General features: G+C 48.3%; 1 long non-coding RNA gene across 1 annotated transcript; it reads right to left on the reverse strand.

The window, feature by feature from the left end:
• Positions 1–982: 982 nt before the first annotated feature.
• On the reverse strand, positions 983–24,551 carry LOC117080451. Its single transcript, XR_004435832.1, has 3 exons — positions 24,299–24,551; positions 24,035–24,189; positions 983–1,077 (listed from the first exon to the last, which is right to left on the reverse strand). It is a non-coding gene; the product is annotated as an uncharacterized LOC117080451 (long non-coding RNA).
• Positions 24,552–24,763: the final 212 nt, after the last annotated feature.

The raw sequence follows: 24,763 nt of genomic DNA on the forward strand, positions 1-24,763 counted from the left end.
GAGAGAGAAAGAAAGAAAGAAAGAAAGGAGAGAGAGAGAAAGAGAGAAAGAAAGAAAGAAAGAAAGAAAGAAAGAAAGAAAGAAAGAAGGAAAGAAAAAGAAAGAAAGAAAGAGAGAAAAAAAAAACAAATGAGTCCGATTTAGTGGACACTGAGCGCTGTCCTTGCCACAGTTCCCCTCTGGTAACCACATATTCATTTGGCTCTTCCTTCCACATAGAGGACCCACTCCTTGACTGGGTTCTGATGTTCCTCTCTATGCAAAACTTTTCTTGGCTTTCTGCACCCCACTGGCTCTTTCTGCATCCACCAACTTGGCCACATCTGACACAGGCACTGGGGTCGTGGCTTCTTTGGGGTCCATATAGCTTTTGCCACTGGCCTTCTGCTCCTGCAGCTACAACCTGAGAGTACAAATGGCCCTCCCCAGGCACATCTCGGTGAAGGGTCCCAGTGTGGCCCGGTGGGTTGCCCCCGCCCATGTCTTCTACTCCCTGCGGGTTTGAGCCAGCTGTCAGGCTTCTGTCACTCCACCTGCATAGAAGCCAAGGAAATCGTTGCTTTGGGCAGGCAGGAAAAGGAACCACCTGGCCGGACCAGGGCCTCCTCTGCACACAACACACAGCAAGAAGGCTTCCGAGAGCTCGGCACACACACGATTTCCAGAATTAAAAAATCAATCCAGGGCATGAAGGGAGGAAAGATATGCTAGAGAACAAAAGCTGCATTCTGGCAGATCAGATGGAAGAGCTCGCTCATGATGTCAGACACAAACACAGAGAAACGAAGGCAAGAATCAAAAGGCAAGAGGCTGAAGAATCAGATCTAGACCCTAAATTGTAAGGAATAGTGTTTCTAAAAGAAGAGAAAGGAACAAAAGGAGATGTAGTAATTTAAGAAATAATAGAGTAGAAGAGAGACGTGAATCTTGTGATCTGAAAGGACTCCAGGCAGCAGCAATGAATAAAAAATACACACCTGGCGAGACGTCTGAGCTCCAGGATAAAGACAAGTCTTCGGAGCTTCCAGCCAGAAAGGGCCCTGCGACAACAGAGAGGCAGACTTCTCATTTGCATCCCTGGAAGTGAGAAGGGAGAGAACCAATTTGCCAACTAGTGAGAAAAGGCAGCAGACCAGGAAAAGAAACCAAGGGAAACAGACCAGAAAACCCTCTAACAAGTTGAAAATCAAATTGGAACAAAAGTCTCAAAAGAGTGGAAGACAGAACACGAGAAATAGCAGCCAACACCAAAGTGTGTTTGAGTTACATTTCCATGGATGACAATGTGCCTGAGAAATATCATGTAATTAAAGGAGGGATGATTGAAAGGCAGGAAACATACTATAGGACAAAATGTATGGCCAGGTGCGGTGGCTCATGCCTGTAATCCCAGCACTCTGGGAGGCCGGGATGGGTGGGTCACCTGAGGTCTGGAGTTCAAGACTAGCCCAGCCAACATGACAAAACCCCGTCTCTACCAAAAATATAAAAATTAGCCGGGCATGGTGGCAGACACCTGTAATCCCAGCTACTCAGGATGCTGATGCAGAAGAATCTCTTGAACCCAGGAGGTGGAGGTTGCAGTGAGTTGAGATTGCACCACTGCACCCCAGCCTGGGCAACAGAGCAAGACTCCATCTCAAAAAACAAAAAGAAGAGAAAATATAATAATAAATGGGCTGAGACTGGAACTAAACATTCTCAGCACATCTGCAAAACTCAGAGGTGAAGTTGGGGGCAGCAGCAAGGGAGTGAGGGAAGGGAAGTAAAAGTTCTAGGCTTCTCTTTTGGGGTGGTGTGGGCAGAGCAGCCAAGTGAAACCTTAGGAGGTTGGGTGGTTTTAATAGTTAACTTGGATAGTAAGAGAGAATTCGAGGTTTAAATAAGGTTATTTAAAAGATGCAAATGTGGAGGGTGGTGAGGACCCAAGGTCCCAGGGCAGAGGCAGCATCCAGCTTCATCTGCTGGGTTAAGCCATGCAGTCCTGGAGTCCATGGTTATGGCAGCTGCATTCTGATTCCTGGTCCAGCAGGGTGTGGCCCTGGGACAGCCTCTGGAACGGTGGTGGGCTGAGTCCCCAGGTTCCCAGCTGTGCCAGAAATAGCAATTCCCTTTCAGGCCAGTTCTGAGGTGGCAATCAGTCACTCCTGAAAGCTCAGCGCCACACCTCCTCCTCCAGCTGTTCTAAGCATTGTGTGAGCACCCAATTCCTGGATGAATCTCTCTCTGCTTCCACTGGGTGATTTCTGTTACAAATAGTAACCATAAAATAAGATGAAAAAGATAAAAACGAGTATATCAATTGTCACAATAAATGTGAATGGGTTAAATTCCCCTTTTAACTTGCAAGTTCGAATTGGGGAAGAAAGAAGGAAGGAAAGAAAGAAAGGGAGGGAAGGAGAGAAGAAGGAAGGGAGGGAGGGAAGGAGGGAAGGGAGGGAGGGAGGGACGTATCGAGAAAATCCCATTATATACAACTACTTTGGAAAACCATTTTCTCTCTCTATTACTAAAGCTAGATATACGTCCACCCTATGATCCAACAGTTCCACTCCTAGGCAAATATCCAAGAGGAATGAGTGCATATTTCCCACCAAAAGACATGTACAAGAATGTTCATAGCAGTGTTACTTAATAGAGCCCCAAACTAGAAACTACCCAAACATCCATCAATGGTGGAACAGATACATAATGATGTATTCATGCAATGGACTACTACAGAACCAGGAAAAAAAGAGCAAACTGCTGCTACACACAGTAATACGGAGGAATCTCACTAACAGTAGAAGAAAATAGGCAGACACGAAAGAGCACATCCTGTGGGATTCGGTGGCGATGAAGTTCCGCAACAGACAGTAGAACACACAATGGCAATAGAAGTCAGAATGAAGCTTCCCTCTGGGAGGGGCATGAGGGGCCTGCCTGGGGGCAAGGCATGTCCTAGGCCTTGATGCGGGTGTTGGCTGCGTGGGCATGGGTGTGGTCACCCACAATCAAGTTATCCTCTTAAGAGTGATGCATTTTGCACACTGTGCTAGAGTTGTACCTCAATAAATGTTTCATTCCAGTCATGCCATTTATAGAAAGATAAATCTAAAACAAAATGAAAGGAAATACTGAAAAGGAACTGACTTGCTGGAGAAAATAGAAACCCCCGAAGGAATACCTTTCAAGACCAAATATAACCTCCTTTTGTTACCTGCTCTTTTTCTGCTCTCTGTGGGAGTCAGCAGTGCTTCCTGGGGGCAAGAAGGGGACATCAAAGCTCCCCAGGCCTCCATCCCCGGCCTCCTCCCTGCCTCAACCCATAGAAAACCTGCTTCCCTCCCTCCTGGACAGAAGACAGTCTACATTCCTCCATCGGATATTGAGTAGGCACCCACTGCATGCACCACACTGCACTGCTAGGGCCTTCTCCTCCCTCCCTACCCCTACGCACAGAAATCCTGGCTTGAATTCTTGCTAATATGTCACTTGGGCTACTGGAACCTCTCCCCCAGAGATGGCTTTCAACAGGGTCCCAGGGCCATTCAGGAAGGGTCCTGTCCCCATGAGTCAGCCACTGCAAAAAGGCACTCACCTAAAACAGACTGTTTCCATCCCTGTAGGCATGGGGTGGGCGGGGGGGGGGGGGGGCCGAAGTCCCAACTCGCCACCTCCTACTGCGTCCACACCCTTGCTGTGGCCTTGTCATGGGCAGTGGATACTTCCCTGCTCCTTGACTTTGAGGTTGTCCATGGGATTTGCTTTGACCAATGGCACATAAGCAAAAGTGACCACCTGCCAGGTGCCAAGAAGCTTCGTATGTTCTACTCTGAAAGAAGCATGCCCCAGCTGAGCCACTCGTCCTAGGAGGATGAGAGACCCGTGGAGCTGCACTGCCCCCCTGAGCCACAGACCAGCAGGGAAAAGTGGAGCTGCCTGAGCTGCCCCAGCCAGAAGCCTGCGCCAGCCAAGCGCCAACCAATCCACAAAATCATGAGAACGATCACCATTGTTCTAACCCACTGAGTATGGGGACCATTTCTTACATGACGCTGTTGTCCAGTAGCTAACTGATACATCCCATCACCTGAGAAATGTGTGATTCGGACCACATGAGGGGCACAACACCATGACAACTATTCAGAGGAGGGAGAGATCAATGTGGAAGAATCAAGAAGCTTCCTGAGCCAGGTGCAGTGGCTCATGCCTGTAATCTCAACACTTTGGGAAGCCAAGGCAGGCAGATCACTTGAGCTCAGGAGTTCAAGACCAGCCTGGGCAACATAGTGAGACCCCAACTCTACAAAAAAAAAGTACAAAAAATTAGCCAAGCATAGTGGTGCATGCCTGTAGTCCCAGCTACTCAGGAGGCTGAGATGGGATGATTGCTTGAGCCCAGGAGATGGAGGCTACAGTGAGCCGAAATTGCGCCATTGCACTCTAGCCTGGGCAACAGAGCAAGACCCATCTCGAAAAATTTTTTTCTAAAACAGCTTCATGGAGGAGGCCTCCTGTTGCACGTCAGGTGCCATGTAAGAGGCTCGTGCTTATTTGCATCAGCATCCCTGTGGGTAAGAGCCATTGCACTGGCCCCGCTGAGGTCCCTCATCCTCACATGGCAGCTGAAGCTCAGCCGTCCTCACCAGGGTGCCGACTGCACCCTGTCCCTCCCTCCTGGCCCAGGCCTCTCCTCTGCACACCTTCCTGGCCCTTTCCAGCACTGCAGTTTGAGACCCCTGCAGCCCTGCAGGGAGTGACTATCTGTCCCTTTCAGGGAGGACAGGTTTGGTGCTGGAGAATTCACAGCTTCCCAAGGCTGTCCACCCACATTCCAGAGAGACAGGATCACTGAAACCATGGAACAGGTGAAATTGCCGAGGAAGCCCCTGGAGACAAGAGAGCCAAGGACAGAACCTACGGGGAGACATCAAGTGGAGGAAGTGAGCCCCAGCCCCCAGGAGAGAGAGAAAACGTTCCAGAGGCCATGAGGAGGCCTCGTTTCCAGATGCTGCGAAGGGACTAGGAGAGGAGCCTCCCCCCAGCGCTGGGCAGCAGGAGAGCAAAGTGACCTTTGAGAATTCTGCTTCCCCAGCACAACAGGGCGAGAAGCCGGCTCCAAAGGGCTTTCTTCAAAGACTAGCACAAGCCCCTGAGGGCTCTGCTGATTGGACACATTTCGCAGCCTGGTCCAAGGCCGCTGATGGTGTGTGCCCTCCCAGACAATACCAAAACATGGTCTCCATTCTCTCCAGAAAAATTGGGCTAAAATTGCGCTGTTTCCTCTTTTTTCCCCTAGGTCACTGTATTCTGCTTCACTCCACATTCTTCTGTATAAAAGAGACCAAAGCTTATGAACAGGGTTGGGAGATGTCCCAAGGAAAAAATACTTCAAAGCACTTTGGTTTCTCTAGCTGTGGAATGGTTGCTCCCTGGCCACCTGGGTCCATCAGTTCCTTTCTGGGAAAGTCACAGGGGAATTGGCCAAAATCCTGCTCAGACCCGTCCAGTCCCACCTCTGCCCCAGATACCAGAGCCCCTGGGGCAGCGGGGACATCAGTGGACTCACATTGCCCAATGCAGCCACTGTGCAGAGCCAAATTCGTGTTCCAGAAGTTGTTAAAATATCCTCAGAAAACAACAAAGATGGCCGGGCATGGTGGCTCACACCTGTCATCCCAGCACTTTGGAAGGCCGAGAGGGTGGATCTCTTGAGGCCAAGAGTTCCAGACCAGCCTGGCCAATATGGTGAAACTCCGTCTCTACTAAAACTACAAAAATTAGCCGGGCATGGTGGCGCATGCCTATGGTCCCAGCTACTTGGGAGGCTGAGGCAAGAGAATTGCTTGAACCCAGGAGGCAGAGGTTGCAGTGAGCCTAGATTGCACCACTGCACTCGGCACTCCAGCCTGAGTGACAGAGCGAGACTCCCTCTCAAAAAAAAAAAAAAAAAGAGGCTGGGTGCCGTTGCTCATGACTGTAATCCCAGCACTTTGGGAGGCCCAGGCAGGCCGATCACTTGTGGCCAGGAGTTCTAGACCAGCCTGGCCAACATGGTGAAACCCCATCTCTACTAAAAATACAAAAATTAGCCGGGTGTGGTGGCGGGCACCTGTAATCCCAGCTACTCGGGAGACTGAGGCAGGAGAATTGCTTGAACGCAGGAGGCAGAGGTTGCAGTGAGCTGAGACCGCACCACTGCACTCCAGCCTAGACAACAGAGCGAGGCTCCGTCTCAAAAAAAAAGAAAGAAAGAAAGAAAAGAAAAGAAACACAGAAGAGAAAACAACAAAGGCACTCCCATGTTGTGAAATCGCCCCTCCATAGCTTGTGGGTGTCCCTGGCCTCCCGCCTCTCCCTGTCTCCTCTCTCCTCTCTTTCCTCTCCTCTCTTTCCCATCCTTCTAACTTTATATCACAAAAGGGCAAAAACAGGGCTCATCTCTAAGGGCAGGGGAGACTGAGAAATGGACCCTTTGGGGGCAGCATTCCCCTCTGGAGGCAGGAGGAGCAGGACGGTCCACCTGGCAACACTCACAGGCTAGAGAATTTTGCTCTTTGACAAAAACAGCCCTGCTTGCTCCACAGTGGCCTGGGGCTGAAGGTCCTCACCTGGCATTTGTGTTGCCTTCTGTCAATCACCTCAGGGCCAGAGTCCAGCATTTAGGATGCTCTCAAGAATGCAGAAAAAATGTAACCAAAACACCCAGAGGTGAGGCATGATCAGACATGTCATCAAAGCCATGCTCTTTCTGTCTCTCTGCACGGTCCTCCTGCCGTCAAACCTCTGTGGTCGTGTGGTGGCCACCAGCAGCAGCTGGCTGCCTGGCTCCTTGATCACGATTAGTGGGGGAGAGGGTCAGTGGTGTGTAGGTAAGCCAGCTCTTTGGAGTGGGGACTGGTGTGATGAAAGGCTCTAATTTGCAGTATGTGCCACATTCTGTGGTATAAACACTCTCCCCATGGCTGATTTTTTTTTTTTTTTTTTTTTTTTGAGACTGAGTATTGCTCTGTTGCCCAGGCTGGAGTGCAGTGGCGCAATCTCAGCTCACTGCAACTTCCCCCTCCCCAGTTCAAATGATTCTTCTGTCTCAGCCTCCCGAGTAGTTGGGATTATAGGCGCCCGCCACCACACCCGGCTAATTTTTGTATTTTCAGTAGAGACAGGGTTTCACCATGTTGGCCAGGCTGGTCTCAAACTCCTGACCTCAGGTGATCCGCCAGCCTCAGCCTCTCAGGGTGCTGGGATTATGGGTGTGAGCCACTGTGCCCGGCCACCCCATGGCTGATTTCAAGCCACTAATCTGACTACATAGTGGGGAGGAGAGGCACACACTAGATGCCCACACAGCTCTGGCACAGAAATCCCATGGGACAGAGGACAGCATCACATGGATTGTTTAGACCCGTCAGGGCCCATCCCTGGAGGCTCTGTCAATTCCCTCCAACTTATTTTAACAAGGGCAGGAGGAGGGAGGAGAGGTGTCAGGAGAGGCAGCGGTGAGGGTCACAACCCAGTCCTCTCATCTTCCTTGCATTTCCTTCACAACATTCCTGCCCAGCCGGCCTCTTGCAGTTTCCAGCAACTACCCTAACACTGAGCCCAAAGACCAGACCCCACTCAGGGCAGTGGGCAGTGGCCGATTCCTGGCTTGGAGACAATGAACCATGAGGCTGACAGCCAAGGAGACCTCAGGGATACCTGGAATAGCAAAAGCCAGCATCCCATAGAAGGCGCCAGAAACCCCCTCCAGGGCCTTTGTCATGCCTGTGTGGTGGGCAGCCTGCCTGCCTGACAATAGCCACAGCCATTGTCCAATGCAGTCCCAGCCTGGCCACCCCCAGGCAAACAAGGGACAGCCGGGGACACTCACTCTGCACTAGCTTGGGGTCTCTTGGTCCACCTCTAGAACCCACTGAAGAGGGGAAGACAGTGCAAGGCCGGAGAGAACAGCCCTGCATCCCTGAGCACCTCTGTCCTAGTTCACCACCATGTTGTGAGATGACACATTTTTCTTGCAAGTCCAGAGCTTTGGGAAACCAGACAGAGAGCTTTGTAAGAGGTGGACACACCTACCCGAAGTTGGAGGCTCCTGCACCTGTGCCGGGGAGAGGATGGTGGATCTGAAAGGTGCCCCCTCAGCCGCCCGCTTCCTGGCCCAGAGCCACATGGTAGGCTCTCAGTGATGCTTCCCACATCGTCTGTGCAGAAAACCTGTTTCTCTTTGCTGCCAGCAAAGCTAATTGCTGAGTTAATTGGCAATGTGTTGTTAGGTGAAAAAGAGCAAGTTATAAAACTGTATGTATAGTTTGACATTATTCTCAAAGAAATATATGTATGTATGTTCATGTGTGTTCTGCATGTGTATGCATGTATGTGTTCATGTGTATATGTGCATGTGCGTGATGGAGAAGTGTCTCTCTGTGCAAATATAAATGGACATAGAAAACAAGAATAGAGGCCAGGCATGGTGGCTCACACCTGCAATCCCAGCACTTTGGGAGGCTGAGGTGGTTGGATCACCTGAGGTCAGGAGTTCGAGACCAGCCTGGCCAACATGGCAAAACCCTGTCTCCACTAAAAATACAAAAATTAGCCGGGTGTGGCGGCACACCCCTGTAATCCCAGCTACTCGGGAGGCTGAACCAGGAGAATTGCTTGAACTCGGGAGAAAGAGGTTGCAGTGAGCCGAGATCACACCACTGCACTCCAGTCTGGGTGACAGAACAAGACTATCTCAAAAAGAAACAATAATAACAAAAAAAAGAATAAAGAAAAGAAAACAAGAATAGAACAGGAGTGCTCACCGGGAACAATTTTTCTCCCCACCCCAGGCGACATTTGGTAATGTCTGGAGACATTTCTGGCTGTCACAGCTCAGGAGGAAGGTGCTTCTGGCATCTAGAGGGTAGAGGCTAGGGGTGTTGCTAACCACCCAGCAGTGTACAAGACAGCCCCGCAGCAGAGAACCGGCTGGCCCCAAGTGCCAATGTTGCCAAGGTTGACAGACCCTAATCTAAGCAGTTGCCCCAAAGGAAGGAGTCACCAGGAATCATTAAAAACGTAAATTCTTTTTTTTTTTTTTTTTTTTTTTTGAGGCGGAGTCTCGCTCTGTCGCCCGGACTGGAGTGCAGTGGCCGGATCTCAGCTCACTGCAAGCTCCGCCTCCCGGGTTTACGCCATTCTCCTGCCTCAGCCTCCCGAGTAGCTGGGACTACAGGCGCCCGCCACCTCGCCCGGCTAGTTTTTGTATTTTTAGTAGAGACGGGGTTTCACCGTGTTAGCCAGGATGGTCTACAATCTCCTGACCTCGTGATCCGCCCGTCTCGGCCTCCCAAAGTGCTGGGATTACAGGTTTGAGCCACCGCGCCCGGCCTAAAAACGTAAATTCTTAGCCCTTCCCCAGGTCTACTGACTCAGACACTCAGGACGGGGCCAGGAAATCTGTGTCTTTAACAAGCTCTCCAGGTGATTCTAATGCGTGCTCCGGTCGGAGAGCCACTAGTCTAAGAATAGACATCTTTTATCTCTGAATAGGGGCACAGTGACTTTTATGTTTTTCTTTTTCTCTACATTTTCTAACATCTCTGTTTTAGAAATCACTGCATATTACCCTTGTGATCAGAGAAAATATAATCTAAGGTCTTAATGAATCCATGACAGTGAAGTTTCCTTGTTAACTGGGAAGAGAACAGAAGTTTCCCAGACCAGCATGTTAATCCTGGCTCCATTTAGGAAAATAGCTATGTGACCTTGAATGAGCAAGGTGGGCAGAGCCTCAGCTGCCTTACCTGTGAAATGGGGATTACAATGCTCCCTGCCTCGCAAGGTTCTTGGAGGGATGTGTTGAAATCCCAGGCAAAAGCACCCAGTGCTGCTCTGAGTTCCTGAGAGGTGGCCAGTAGGTCCATCCAAGCCCACCTTGGGCAGAGGTGATCTTGCCCTGATGTGAGCTAGGCTCAGCATGGACAAGGACCTCCCGGGCCCATCCTGGACCCCTCTCCTTCTAACCAGAGCTCACACGGCACAATCATTGTGGGGAATGGTGTTCCCTCCCCACGTTCGTAAGAGCTTGGTTTGCTTAAGCAACACCTCCTAAATGTTCACACGTATCCAGCCATTGTTTCTGATGAACGGGACACTGTGTTCAGGGGTATTTCCTCCATGCATCCATTAAACCAGATGCTGTCGGATACTATTACAGAACAAATGAAGTCTGTCCCACACTGGGGAGAATGCCAAAGACAGCACCAGCTCCACTGCCCAGGCAGCGACTGCATTGAGCACTTCTATGAACATGCACGACCGACCACATCTAGACCAGCCCCACCCAAAGCCAGTCCAGCCAATCACAACTCAGATCTGCCCTGAGTGCCCCAGGTTGGGGTGGGGGGCAAGGGGTCCCACACACAATCAGGACTCAGGCACCAGCCTGGAGTAGGACTCCTCCATCCTTTATGCCTTATGGGTCACCCAACAAATCCAGGTGCACAGTTGGAGGTAAATAATAAAACAACAAGGCTGTTCTCATTGCCAGAGCAACTCCCAGCAGGACGGGGCTTGGCAAGGGACGAATGTCTGAATCAGTTCTGCAGTTAGATGGCAGGCGGCACTTTGCATGACCCTGGACAAGTGGCTCGACCTTGCTGGGCCTCCATCCCTACATCTGTGAACCGGGATGAAGGGCAAGCCCATTGAGGGAGCTCTTGCGAGAATCTGTGAGGTCACCGGCCTGCAGCACTGAGCAGCCCTCAGTCGGTCCTGCACATAGTAAGTGCTCATTAAATGGTGGCTCTCGGCCGGGCACAGTGGCTCACGCCTGTAATCCCAGCACTTTGGGAGGCCAAGGCAGATGAATCACCTGAGGTCAGGAGTTCAAAACCAGGCTGGCCAACATGGTGAAACCCCATCTCGACTAAAAATACAAAAATTAGCTGGGTGTGGTGGTGCATGCCTGTGGTACTCAGCTACTCAGGAGGCTGAGGCAGGAGAATCGCTTGAACTCAGGAGGCAGAGGTGCAGTGAGCCAAGATCGTGCCACTGCACTCAAGCCTGGGCGACAGAGCAAGACTCCATCTCAATCAATCAATCAATCAATAAAAATAAATAAATAGTGGCTCTTAACTGCCCCAGGCAGCTCTCGCACCACGTCCAGGCTCGCTCTGGAGTCACCTCTAATCGCTAGACACAGGGTCTTTGTTCATTTTCCTTCTGAAGGATTTGGAATTCAGGGCACTATCCCCCCACCCTGGAATAAGGCAGGGTCCTCAGATTCAATGTTGTCACAGATGAAGGCCCAGGACACAACTCTGAGCAAAGTCATCCTGTCCCTTGGAGCTCCTGGGGAGACAGCTTTACATGCAGCCCTCAGCCCAGAACTAGGCACTCCTCGTGGCCCGAGGAAATTTGGGGTAAGGGGTCTGTCTTTGAGAGGAAGGGGTGAGGATCTACAGGCCCTGGAGAGGGAGCCAGCGTGAGGGTGGGAGCAGCCACCCCACAGGGTCTCACACCCTTCGCCTCCCCTGAGGACCCATTTTAGTGCCTGCCCAAGCATCTGAGCTGGCTTAGAAGGTGACAGCATCTGGCTTTTAGCAAGAGAAAGAAACAAGGATCCTCAGAGGGCCTGATGATTACCTGGTGGTTTCCTTGGAAACCAAGTCTCCTGTTCACCTTCCACCTCTTATCTGTCTTCCTCTTTCTCTCGTACCTTGATCTGGGCCAAGAATCCAAGAAGGGTCAGATCACCACTTTCAAAGCAGAGTAGGCCATCCATGAAAAGGAGAGAATCCCATAATTTCCCCATCTTTCATCTAGGGACCATATCTCAGGGTAACCAAGCAAATAAATGTGAGAGGAACGATGGAATTAGAAATTCATTTTTGTAACTTCTAATAAAGTGATCGATTCAGGCAATGGTTAAAACATGTCGGGGAAAAAACTTGATTGGTGTTCCCAGTTAATAACGAGCCATCCCTAAATATGGTAATGAATGACAACAATTTCATATCACCTCTCACATTCAGAGTTGACTGAATATGAGCTGACAGGGCTCAGCTGGGCAGATCTCACCTGGGGCCTCTCATACAGTTGGAGTCAAATGACAGCTGGGACTGGGGTGATTTGAAAACTCAGCTGGACAGGATACCCAGGATGTCTTCAGCAGTCTGGTGTCGGTACCTCGGCTGACACTGCAGGAGGCAGCAGGGGCTGGCAGGTCTCTGTCTTTCTCTCTCTCTTTCTCTCTCTGTCTATCTCTCTCTCTCTTTCTGTCTATCTCTCTCTTTATGTGCCTCTCCCCATGGTTAGCTTGGGTTTCCTCACATCATGGCGGTACAGAATAGTCTCACTCCTTCCATGGCAGCCAGCTTCACCCAGAGTGCCTGTTCTGAAAGACTGGAGACTTTCAGAGGACAAGGCTTCTATGACCCAGCCTCAGAAATCACACAAGGTCACTTCACCACACCCTAGTGGGCAAAAGAGAGTCAGCCAGCCAGCCCAGATTCAGCCCTGGGGAGGAGACTACCTAAGGGTAAGAACACTGGGAGGCACATTCGTTGGGGACCATCTTTGAAGATAAGCTACAAGACAAGGAACTTTACCAAGGACGGGCAGAGCTGTCACCCTCTGAACCCACAGGTCCTTTTGACCATCACAAAAAGAGAGACAAGCCGACCAGACATGCCCCCGATAAGACAATGAGAAGCACCCAGAACTACTCATGTCCTGTTCTTGGGGAAAGAAAAGGTGAACCTCATTCTCATTGAGCCTCTAATACTGACATCCACTTACAGGAAGCATAGGGGAGGGAGGTGAGTCCAACGCCATGAGGAAGCAGACAGAGGAGTCCAGGATGTGAAGCAACCCTAAGGAGAAGTAGCCAGGTTTCTACAATAAGTCAATTCCATTAAATTTATAAAAGGAAGGGTGAGGATCAGCCCAAGACTGGAAGGACCTTAAGAAACTTAAGGACCTGGGCAGGTGCTGTGGCTCATGCCTGCAATCCCAGCACTTTGAAGGCCAAGGCTAGAGGATCACTTGAGCCCAGGAGTTTGAAAACAGCCTGGGCAACATAGCAAGGCCTCATCTCTACAGAAAAATTTAAAATTCCCCAGGTGTGGCAGCACTTGCCTGGCTACAAGTCCCAGCTACTTGTGAGGCTGAGAGAGGAGGATCCCTTGAGGCCAGGAGTTGGAGGTGGCAGTGACCCATGATCGCACCACTGCACTCCAGCCTAGGTGACAGAGCGAGACTCTGTTCCCAAAACAAATAAATAAATAACAGACCTAATGACCAAACACTGCACATGAGTCTTTTCTGAATCCAGATTCCAACAGTATAAAAAGCCCATTTTAGGGCAAAGAGGGACATTTGATTATGGACCGGGTATAAGATGGCCCCAAGGGGTTAATATTGACTTTGTTAGGTGTGATTATGGCTTCGTGGTTATGTAAGAAAATATCTTTTTTTCAGAGGAAGATACAAAGGTGAAGCCACATGATGATTGAGATTTTATTTTAAATGCTCCAACAGAAAGAAACAGAAGAAAGAAAGAGGAGGTAGTGGAGCCATGTGGCCACATCGTTCTCATCATCTAATCTGGGTGACTGATGGGTATATGCGGCTTCATTGTTCCGTTCTCTCCACTCGTGTGTGTGTTTGAAATAGTTTGTAATAAAAAGAAATGTTTTAAAGGGGAGCCTTGGAGAAGGAGCCTTTTATCCCCTACTGCTCCTGACAGTATGGCCTCGCGCTGAAATCATTTGTCACCGTAAAGCTCAGCTGCCCAGACCTCGTCAAGCACAAATGCAGCTTTTCAAAGTCACCTTTCATGAAGCCAGAGGCCACGTTTCTAAGCTGTCAGCGGCCACCCCTCCTATTGTGAACTAGGGTCTCTGCTAAGCGAAATGGCAGATTTTAGCTCCCAAAGAACAGCGGGCCCTCCCGCCGACTCAGGATCACACGTCCCCTGGGTCTGTCCCCATTGTGGGGTCGACATCGGCATCAAGCAGACCCTGCAGGCCACACGCTATATCAGGGAAGGCTTAAAGCAGACAGAGGGAAGGAGGTCATATACATGGCACATACGAGTCCACATGTTCACACCCCCTGAAACACAATGGTGGGAGAGGGAGAGAGAGAGAAGGTGAAGGTGGCGTTGGGGGATTCATTGGTTGTGGGTAGTCGCCTCCTGCAGGCTGGATGTTGCTTCTTCCTCTGTAAAAAGAGGGGGCCAGAGCAGTGGTCCCTCACCTCCTGGCTGACCCAGGAGAGACGTCTCAATGTAGATTTGGAACCCTGCCTGTTTTTGAAATTCCCTGGTGATTCCAAGGTTACGGTTGGTTGTAGATCAGCTGTTGGGGGCTCCAGGGCCTAAGTCTGTGGAGTCTGGGCCCCGGTGGTGCTCAGATGGGATGACTCAGACCTCTCCTGGGAGAGAAACCAGTGGAGAGGGCAGATTGCCAGCCTGCTGATCAGAAGCCCGGGCCCAGCCCCGGCCAAGCAGAGCCACCATTTCTCAGGGCCTCCTCCGCAAACCAGGAGTCGGTCACAAGGCCGGGGCAAGGTGCCTACCTCTGACGTTCCGCAAATGGTAGAGGGTGAGAAGTAACATACGGAACCCCTGTTCGCCCCACCGTGGCTGAGCCTCAGTGCCTTTGGGTGGCTGGCTCGGCCTCTGACACCAACACGCAGCAAGGCACAGCAACTTTGAGTGAGTTTGATTTCTGATGGGCAGGCCTGAAGCTTATATCTGCTTTCCAAGGAGAGCCCAGGCTGAGCCAGTGTCTCCTCTGGGAGATGTCATCTGAGCCCCGGGTCTCGCCTGAGCACACAAGAGACAGAGCTTTACAAGGGAGACACGTGAGATCAAAGTGTGACAAACGCTGAGGGGACAAATGAGGCCTGTGTTTGGCTGCAGCGAGGGTACGGGCCCTGCCTGGGCTGCCCTTGGCCCCAGAAAATCTCGGGACCTACTACATAACCAAACAATGCAACCTAAGTGGATCTGCCAAAATGAACCCAAGTTGCATTCTTTCCCGTAACTAACCAGGCTACAGAATCTAATGTACCGGTCTACCTTCCAGTTGGGTGGTGACTCGGGGACATTCTTGTGCACACACATGTAGATGCACACAGAGTTCAATCGAAAGATGCCAAGCCAGGTCGGGTGAGGTGGCTCACGCCTGTAATCTCAACACTTTGGGAGGCCGAGGCGGGCAGATCCCTTGAGATCAGGAGTTCAAGACCAGCCTGGCCAACATGGTGAAACCTGGTCTCTACTAAAAATGCAAAATTTAGCCACGCGCGGCCTTCCTCAGTCCTTCACTCCTGTCGGGATGTCAGGACTCCAGGAACGCCGTCCAAGAGCCCCACGGGGGGACTCTGTCGGCCTTCTTTGCCGGAGGCCGACAGACCTCTTCCCCACACCTTAGGTGACCAAAATAAACTTGCAGTTTTGCTCCTACAAAAAAATAAATAAATAAATAAAAATAAAGAAAGATGCCAAGCCACACTACAGACAAACCAGGGGCCCTGCCCACCCTCACCTGACTGGGCCCACCTTCTAGGGACTGCCCCTGTCCTTCACCAGGAAGGAGGGAGAGACCATCTACAGACTGGCCCAGACCTGAACCAGCAATCCATATATTGTGTCACATCACAAGCTGGTGACATCACTGGGAGGAAGCTCACAGGAGCCAGAATATTCTTAAAACATTCCTATTTCTAAAATAAAAAATACTCCTTCCTAACAGAAGTTCTTTCAATGTGGCAGGATTATAGGAGATGTTTCTTCTTTTTCTTTTTTCTTCCTTTCTTTTTTTTGGCTTAACTACATTTTCTACTCTTTCTACAACAATCATGGAGAGCTGTTTCCATAGAGACTTCAGCACTACCATTTGGCGCCAGATAATTCTTTGCTGCAGGGGGGATGCTCTGTGCATCGCGGAGTATTTAGCAGTGTCTGGGCTCTTCCTGTTGGTAGTCAACCGCATGCCCTTGGTGGTGACACCAAAGATGTCTCCAAACATGGCCAAAGGTCCCCAGGGAGGTAAAATCACCCCCAGCTGAAAGCCACTGGCCTGAAGAATGGCTGCTGAAGCCGAGGGTGAATAGCCAGAGGTGGAGGCAGCCGGGAGGGTGAGGACGAGAGCGAGCAGGTACTTAGTGCTTCCCCAGAGCCAGGCGCCACACTCCACACTTCCCAGGCATCGATCATCTGACCCTCATGAGCACTCAGTGGGGAGGGCCTCTCATCGTCCCCATTCTAAGGAGGCCAAAGTCATAAGACTATTAAGAAAGAACATCATGAAAATCAAAAGGAGAGAGATTCAAGGAGGAGTCATCAGCAGCTAAAGTATAAGGAGCTCTTTCAAATAAATATAAAAGGTATACCAGCAAATTAGTAACTTAGGTGAAATGAACAAATCCTAGAACAAGCTTGTCCAGTCTGCAGCCCAACACAAATCTGTAAGCTTTCTGAAAACATTATGAGATTTCTTTGCCATTTTTTTTAGCTCATCAGCTATCGTCAATGCTAGTGTATCTTATGTGTGCCCCAAGACGATGCTGCTTCTTCCAGCGTGGATCAGGGAAGCCAAAAGATCGGACACCCCTGTCCTAGAAAGACACAAACTACAGAAACTGACTCTAGAAGAAACAGAAAATCTAAATACAATGATGACAAGTAAAAAGATTGGATTGATCATAAGAAAACTATCCACAAAGAAAAGCCCAGGCCAAGAAGCCTGCATGGGTGAATTCCACCAAACATTTAAGGAATCACTACCAACTCTTCACAAACTCTGCCAAAACGTAAAGAAGAAAGAACACTTACCAACTCAGTTTGAGGCCGCTATTACCCTGATACCAAAACTAGACAAAAACATCCTAAGAAATGAGAACTACAGACCAATATTTCTTGTAAATACAGATGTGAAAATTCTCCAGAAAATACTAGCAAAAGAAATCCAGCAACATATAAAAAGTGCCAGGTGTAGTGGCTCATGCCTGTAATTCCAGCACTTTGGGAGGCTGAGACAGGAGAATCTCTTGAACCCGGGAGTTCAAGACCAGACTGGGTAATAGAGTGAGACCCTACCGCAACAAAAAAAATTTAAAAATTAGCCAAGCATTGTGGCACATGCCTGTAGCCCCAGCTACTTGGGAGGCTGAGGTGGGAGAATTGCCTGAGCCGCTAGGTCAAGGTTGCAGTGAGTTGTGATCATGCCAAGGTACTCCAGCCTGGGCAACAGAGCAATACCCTGACTCAAAAAAAGAAAGAAGAAAAGAAAGGAAAAGAAAAAAGAAAAGAGGCCGGGTGTGGTGGCTCAAGCCTATAATCCTAGCACTTTGGGAGGCCGAGACAGGCAGATCACGAGATCAGGAGATTGAGACCATCCTGGCTAACATGGTGAAATCCCGTCTCTACTAAAAAAAAAAAAAAAAAAAAAAAAACTAGCCAGGCAAGGTGGCGGGCGCCTGTAGTCCCAGCTACTCGGGAGGCTGAGGCAGGAGAATGGCGTAAACCCGGGAGGCGGAGCTGAGATCCGGCCACTGCACTCCAGCCTGAGCGACAGAGCAAGACTGTCTCAAAAAAAAAAAGAAAGAAAGAAAGAAAAGAAAAAAAAGTAAAGAAAAGAAAAGAAAAGAAAGGAAGGAAGGAAAGGAAAGAAAGAAAGAGGATTATACATCATGACCACGTGATGAAAGGTTGTTTTAACACCTGAACAAAAATTAATACAAGTCACCCTTTTAGTAAAATAAAGGACAAAATCCCATTATCATCTCAATAGACACAGAAAAACTCATTGACCAAATTACCACCTCTTTATGAAAAAAGCATTCAACAAACTAAAAATAAAAGGGAGTTTCTTCAACCTAATAAAGGGTATCTATGAAAAATCCACAGCTAACATCATTTTGTTTTTGTTTTTGTTTTTGTTTTTTTTCGAGACAGAGTTTCACTCTGTCACCCAGGCTGGAGTGCAGTGGCGCGATCACAGTTCACTGCAGCCTCCACCTGCCACACTCAGGTTATTCTCCCATCTCAGCCTCCCGAGTAGCTGGGACTGCAGGTGAGTACCACCATGCCAGCTTATCTTTTGTATTTTCTGTAGGGACGAGGTTTCACCATGTTGTTAAGCTGACATTTAATGGTGAAAGACTGAAAGCTTTCTCCCTAAGATCAGGAACAAGGCAAGAATGCCTGCTTCCACCACTCCAATTCAATGTTGTACTGGAGTTCTAACCAGAGCAATTAGACAAGAAAATGAAATTTAAATCCCTGGTGGTCTAGTGGTTTGAGAAAAAAAAATGAAATAAAAGCCATATATATACAGAAAAAAAGAAATAAAACTATCTCTATTTGCAGATGACATGATCTTGTATATTATTTAAGCCTAAGGAATCCACTAGGCCGGGTGTGGTGGCTCACACTTGTAATCCCAGCACTTTGAGAGGCCAAGGTGGGAGGATCACCTGAAGTCAGGAGTTCAAGACTAGCCTGGCCAACATGGCAAAACCCTGTCTCTACTAAAAATACAAAAATTAGCCAGGCATGGTGACAAGTGTCTAAAATCCCAGCTACTCGGGAGGCTGAGGCAGGAGAATCACTTGAACCTGGGTGCTGAGGTTGCAATGAGCCAAGATCACACCACTTCATTCCAGCCTAGGTGAAAGAGTGAAACTCTGTCTCAAAAAAAAAAAAAAAAAAGGAATCCACTAAAAAACGTTACTAGAACTAATAAACAAGTTCAGCACAGTTGCAGGATACATGATCAATATATAAGAACCAACCCAAGCACAGTGGGCCGCATCTGTAATCCCAGCTGAGGGAGGCTGAGGCAGGATTGCTTGAGGCCAGGAGTTCCAGATCAGCCTGGGTAACAACATAGTGAGACCCCCATCTCTAAAAATAAAAAATATGTATATAAGCCAATTGTATTTCTATATACTTGCAGTGGACATTACAAAATGAAATTTAGAGGCCAGGCCTGGTGGCTCATGCCTGTAATCCTAACACTTCTGGAGGCCTAGGCAGATGGATTGCCTGAGTTCAGGAGTTCAAGACCAGCCTGGGCAACATGGTGAAACCCCACCTCTACCAAAATACTAAAAAAAAACAAACAAAAAAAGCCAGATGTGGTGGCAGGTGCCTGTAGTCCCAGCTACTTGGGAGGCTAGGGCAGGAGAATTGCCTAAACTTGGGAGGCGGAGGTTGCAGTAAGCTGACATCACACCACGGCACTCCAGCTTATGTGACAGAGTGATACTCAAAAAAAAAAAAAAAAAAGGGAAGAAAGAAAGAAATTTAAAAAGAAGTTTCATGTACAATAGTATCAAAAAAAATTTTTAATTTCAGAATAAATTTAGCAAAAGAAGTACAAAACTTATACATTTCCATACATGTATATCTCCTAGAAATCAAGGTGTGAATAGACAGTGACAGGTTGCAATGATTGAGCACCTACTGTGTGCGAAGCCTGTGCTTGGCACCAGATACATATTTTCTAGTGTCATTCTGTAGCACCCCTGGGGTTAGTGTTTTTACAGAACCACTGACTTTCTCAAAAAGCCCTGGGGCCAGACGTGTTTCAGAAATCTGATTTCTTCCCATTTTAGAAAGAGAATGTGATGCATACACACTGTGCATTATATAACATCCCCCAGTGGGCCTGGGGCACTACCCTGCGATCAAACGTGTTAATATTTTCACAGTGAGATGTATGAATATTCACACTGAGTGGAATAAATAAAGGCCGAAGCAGCTTGTCAGCAGCTCAGGTCATGTTTTGCAGAGCTGAGTCTAACCGTGTCTGTTTGCTGGGGAGGATCTGCCTTCACCTCCTCCACGGACCCCTCTCTACACATACTCTGGAAACTTCCGCCACCTCAATTTCCCACTTCCGTCTTTCCATATAAAACCTGTCTTTGGCTGGGAACGGTGGCTCACGCCTGTAATCCCAACACTTTGGGAGGCCGAGGCAGGCAGATCATGAGGCCAGGAGTTTGAGAGCAGTCTGGGCAACACAGTGAAACCCTGTCTCTACTAAAAATACAAAAAATTAGCCGGGCACTGTGGCACGCACCTGTAGGCCCAGCTACGTGGGAGGCTGAGGCAGGAAAATCGCGTGAACCCAGGAGGTGGAGGTTGCAGTGAGCCGAGATCGCACCATTGGACTCCAGCCTGGGCAACAAGAGTGAAAACTCCATCTCAAAAAGAAAAAGAAAAAGGAGGAAATACCCACTTATCATCTACCTCAGGAAAAAGGCTCTGATCTCCTAACCTGTTCAAGGTTTCGCCTCTTCTGGGAAAACAAAAGGCCAGACGTGACAGGGCAGATCCTGTTTTGAGTCCGAGACCTGCCATCGATATCCTGTTCCAGAATCTGTGTGCATCCCGTTGCCTGTTATTTCCAAAAACTTCTTCCTTGGATGCTTTGAGAGAATCCCCTCTGAATCCCAGCGTGAGCCTCGTCTACCTATGCTGGGTGCCTCTTCAGAGGCTGCTTAATGCCTTCATTCAACAAATATTTATTAAACAACTATGACATGCCAGGAATTCTTCCAGGCACTAGGACTGCAGCTACGAATAAAACAGACAGCACTTCTGCCCATGTAAGCTTGAATTCTAATGGAGTGAGAGATAGCAAGGAAATAGATGTATGACATAATGTCAGGTGGTGAAAAGCACTGCGAAGAAAAATAAAGCAGAGTCAGTGTATAAAGAATGGGGACGCTTTTTTTTTTGAGACAGAGTCTCGCTGTCTCATCCAGGCTGGAGTGCAGTGACACAATCTCGGCTCACTGCCACCTCCGCCTCCCAGGCTCAAGAGATTCTCCTGCCTCAGCCTCCCAAGTAGCGGGTATTATAGGCATGTGCCACTACACCCGGCTAATTGTTTGTATTTTAGTAGAGATGGGGTTTCACCATGTTGCCCACGGTGGTCTCCAACTCCTGAGCTCGGACAGTCCGCCTGCCTCAGCCTCCCAAAATGTTGGATTACAAGCGTGAGCCATGGCGCCCAACCTAGGACCCTATATTAGATTGTCACAGATGGCCTGTCTAAAGAGGTGATATTTAAGTGGCAACCTGAACTAAAGGAGAGCAGCAAGCCATGAAGATATCTGACAAACAGAAAAGAACACTCCAATGCCCTAAGTAGGAAATGGGCTTGAGGAAAGGGGAGAAACTGGGGCACAAAAGAGTCAAGCAATTCTGGTATTTAGCCAGAACTTCACCTGTTTCTTGTTGTTTGTTTCTTCGAAACCAGATTTCCACTCCCAGGGAGGAGTGCAGTGGCATGATCATGGCTCATTGCAGCCCTGACCTTCCAGGTTCAAGCAATCCTCCTGCCTCATTTTTTTATTTCTTTGTGGAGTTGAGGTCTCACTATGTTGCCCAAGCTGGTCTCAAACTCCTGGGCTCAAGTGATCCTCCTGCCTCGGCCTCCTAATGTGCTGGGATTACAGGTATGAACCACTGTGCTCGGCCAGGAACTTCAACTGTTAATTGAAGCCAAGTGGCCTTAGAGGGTGTTGCAGATGAGGACTTCAAGGAAAATGGAGAAAGTATGATTGGAAACTGGAGGAGAGAAAATTATGATTGTTATAGAGTCTGAAAGTGGCAGCACTGTTATCTGTAGTAATGTGGAAAGTAGAAAATGTACTTAATGGGCTAGGTGATCTTGTTAGGGAGATTTCCAGGTAGAATATTGGAAGTGCCACTTCACTTCTTCTTCCTGTTTTAGTAAAATAAGATAGAAGAGAAATAAACTAAAGGAAGAACTGTTCAACATAAAGGTGCCAGGACTTTCTGGTTCTGAAAATTCCCATCTTCTATAGATGGCAAACAACGCTAAATTTGAGAAACAGTTTCTGGGGAAAGATCAAATCCAGGACAATATCAGGAAAACATAGTCTGACGACGAAGCTAGAGGAGTGACTATAAACCCTTTTATTATATCATCAGAAAATGTAAAGGGTGCTTCAGAGAATCATTCATAATAAGGTTCCCAGGAAGTTTAAAGAGATTCCTCAGCAGCCAGGCGCGGTGGCTCAAGCCTGTAATCCCAGCACTTTGGGAGGCCGAGACGGGCGGATCACGAGGTCAGCAGATCGAGACCATCCTGGCTAACACGGTGAAACCCCATCTCTACTAAAAAATACAAAAAACTAGCCAGGCGAGGTGGCAGGCACCTGTAGTCCCAGCTACTCGGGAGGCTGAGGCAGGAGAAGGGCATAAACCCCAGAGGTGGAGTTTACAGTGAGCTGAGATCCGGCCACTGCACTCCAGCCTGGGTGACAGAGCGAGACTCCATCTCAGAAAAAAAAAGATATTCCTCAGCAGTGTCAGCAGAATGCCAAGGTAGAGACAAGCTTATCTCAAAGAGACTTGTTAAATAGAGCAAACCTCAAAAAGATTCATAGGGGACCCAAAAGGGCTTTACAAGAGTTGTACTGGCAGAAGCACTGCTAGTTTGGACTGAAAGAAACAGGCACAATACAAAATAAAGATAAGACTTTGGATTTCTTTTCTATAGGTAAGAAGAAAGCTGTGACAACCAATCATCTGCTAAGATAAGCCACCTTTCATGAAAAAGAAAAGATGACTCAGCTTCTAGACAAAGCCAACAGTCCCTAGGGCAGAGCCAAGAGCCAAGGCGAATTATTTCCAGCCCTTAAGTCCTAATGAAGTAACTTCCAATGTGTGGTCTGCTAGATTTAAGAATTGCTATATACTAATGACTCCTGTATGCCTCCTTTTATTTTTTTCTAAACAGGACTTCACTATGTTGCCCAGGCTGGCCTTGAACTCCTGGGCTTAAGTGGTCCTCCTGCCTCTGCCTCCCGAGTAGCTGGGACTACAGGCATGCACCACCACAACCAGCTCTATGTACCTCTCTTCTCAAATTGGGAATGTCTATAATGGTTATCTTATGCTTTTTACACTGTTGTATGTTGCAGGGTGCGGGGATACAGATAACTGCCTCTTTAGTTCACATGTCTTCAGATCAAGCAAAACTATTCTCAAGAGCTATACTTGAGGAGCCTTATCTGAGAAGCCTCATCTCTACCTGATTTGGGTGATGAGATTCTGGACTTTGAGCTTTAATAAGATGAGACTTTTGGAGGCTGTGGGAGGAGGTGAGAGGATTCACATGTGGAAAGGATATAATTTATTGGGGGCCAGAGGGTGAGCTATGATGGACTGCCTCCTACATGGCCCCATATGATGTCCTCTCCTGGTGTTTACACTGTTATTTAGTTCCTTCCGACACTGAATAGAGAAGACCTGTGTAGCCAATATGATATTGTAGAAATGATGGTGTGTGGCTTCTGAAGCTTTAAAGACATTGTGGCTTCTGTCTTGTTCTTTCCAAGGTTACTTACTCTGGAGGAATTCAGCTGCCATATTGTGAGGACACTCAAGCAGCCCTGTATATAAGCCACATGGTAAGGAACTGAGGCCTCCTGCTAATAGCCAGTCCCAATTCCCCATCTATGTCAGTGACTCATCCTGGAATCAGGGCCTCTTGGCAGTGCAGCCTATAAATGTCTGCAGCTCTGACCAATAACTTGGCTACAATCTCATGAGAAACCTCAAATCTGAGCCATCCTGCTAAGCAAACCACTCCAGAATTACTGCCCCACAGAAACTATGTGAGATAATAAATGTTTATTGGTGCTTTAAGCCACTAAGCTTTTTAATAATTTTTTTTAATACAGACGAGGTCTTGCTCCATTGCCCAGGCTGGTCTCGAACTCCTGAACTCAAGCCATCCTCCCAACTCAGTCTCCCAAAGTGCTGGAATTACAGGTGTGAGCCACCACTCCCAGCCTGTTTTTTAATAATTTGTTGTGCAGCAATAGATAACTAATACAAATGGTCATCCATTCTTTATTTAAATCCTTCCAGGATCAGATAATTCATCTATTCATTCATTCAACAGTTTAATAACTGTTGGTATCTACTCTGTTCCGGCCAAATAGTCACCACCCTTCCCTGTGGGAGCATGGTACCTCCTTAAGCCCATCAAGTCTGAAGACATACTTGATCATGTGATTTCCCATGGCCAAGAAAATGTGAACAGAGGGATGTAAGCCACTTCTGAGCAGAGGCTTTAAAGTCATTTCTCAGTTCTGCTATCACTGTTTTTCCTGTGCCTCAGAACCAGCAGTTTCATAGCTGATCTTTCAGCCTGAATCCTGGAATGAAAAAAACATAGAACAGGCTCACAGCTACTGCAGGCAATGTGCAACATTAACAAGAACAGCCCTTTTTGTTATAATTATTATAAGCCACTGAGTTTGGTACCTGTTTGTTACTTGGCATAACCAAGCAAAAGCTGACTGATACAGTCACACTGCATCCAGACCTGGTGGGATGACTTTTTTATCTGAGTCTTCTTTATCCTGGCTTTTCTCCTCAGAATGCTTCCTGGTTCCTAACTGTTTCTCAAAAATGTGCCTCCCAGGGTCAACATGATGGAGTCTGATCGGCCCAGGGCATGTTGGCCTTCCTTTCCAAGACCTGAGTGTCAAACACTCATAACATGGCTCCTTGAGACTTGGGAAACTTTGCTGCCTGGCAACCTTACAGTCTGCAACACAGAGCTTCCCACATATAGCTAGAGAAGAATGCCTCCAGGGACCAAAATGACGTCATGAGTCCACATTCTAAAGCTTGAGAACTTGACCCTGAGGACAGATTCTAACCTCCTTAGAACCTAATTAGGCTTCCCAACCTGCAATCTAATGAGCTTGGTGATGTGGCTGCCAA

The sequence above is a fragment of the Trachypithecus francoisi genome, unplaced genomic scaffold (assembly GCF_009764315.1).
Source record: "Trachypithecus francoisi isolate TF-2019V2 unplaced genomic scaffold, Tfra_2.0 Lachesis_group8, whole genome shotgun sequence".
In the NCBI taxonomy this organism is placed as follows: Eukaryota; Metazoa; Chordata; class Mammalia; order Primates; family Cercopithecidae; genus Trachypithecus; species Trachypithecus francoisi.